The following is a 1,340-nucleotide window of genomic DNA, read 5'->3' on the forward strand; positions in this document are numbered from 1 at the left end:
TTACATTGCCATAGAAAGTTGTGTGATTATTGGCGCTGAGTATTAACTTACCCGAATTATTAAACTACCTTGCAATTGTTGATGAAAAACTTCAATGATGGGATATTTACTATGTAATAATCTAAATGATCAATAACTTTATTTTTACCCATGAGACAGTCATTGTTGCTAGTCGTGAATAACGTTAGATATGTTATCCATTAATTGATTGTGTTTTTAAATTTATTTATCCACTTTCTAAGTACAATTACATTTGAATTTAGTTTTTAACTCTATTTATGTAAAAATTTACTGATAGGTATAATAACTATTGGACCTCTTGACCCAGAAGTCACCAATAAAGTGTTCGCATAGCTAACATAACAGACACTCAGGTCATCGTACTTAAGATTTAAGTACTTAAGTCAAAATCGCAATTATCAAGTTCATAAGCATTTCAATCACATATATTGATCATCAATGATTTTCTGATTTTACTTATTCAAATCTGTAATTGTAATCTCCTTAATTACATGTCTTAATTTTAGTCACACAATTTTGATTATATATTTAATATCAAACAATATTTTTTACTCCAATTTATTATAAGTTCACTTCACGTGACCATCCACTACTTTAGTTATGATATAATCCATGTCAGACCTTCTGGTAGACCTGTAGTAAATTTTTCTAATACCCATCACGGCACACCCTCTGATGGTTCTACGTTGAACTATGAAGATCCTCCTTCGGGACGTCACAGTACGTGATACCAAATCCTGGGGTTAATAAAAACTTAAATTAATTTGTATTTAGTTGCGATGAAGGAAAGTTCGTTTCTCGTTACATTATAATTTCTTCATTAATATGTTTAGAAGGACTATAATCTTTAGTGAGGGTTGCTATTGTACGTTCTCACTGAAGATAAATGCTTGTTGTTATTCTGTTAAAAGTTTAATCATTTTAGATCAAGTCATAAATGCGGAATCAGTTTATTAATAATTTAAGTTTTGCGTTTAATAATGACTCCATCTTTTTTATTCCGCATGTATTAAAACAACAGATATGACGGTATACATTTTATGTTTTCGTTTCAGTGCCATTAGTGTATATTACGGAACTATATTTAGCTCAACTCGACTTACTGCAATGAGATGCAGGTACCATTATCAGGTTACATATAGCACAGATATCAATATATATAAAAGCCAAGTGTCGGTCGGTCAGTCAGTCGGTCAGATCAAATTTCGTGAGTTACACGAGTCCATTTTCATTTTTTCTCCCATAATACTTCCTCTTTTGATTGCCTGTTCCCATTTTAGTTGAATTTAATCGCTAACATAAGCTAACATAACAAGAGC

This window comes from Limulus polyphemus, unplaced genomic scaffold (genome assembly GCF_000517525.1).
Source record: "Limulus polyphemus unplaced genomic scaffold, Limulus_polyphemus-2.1.2 Scaffold4245, whole genome shotgun sequence".
Lineage (NCBI taxonomy): Eukaryota > Metazoa > Arthropoda > Merostomata > Xiphosura > Limulidae > Limulus > Limulus polyphemus.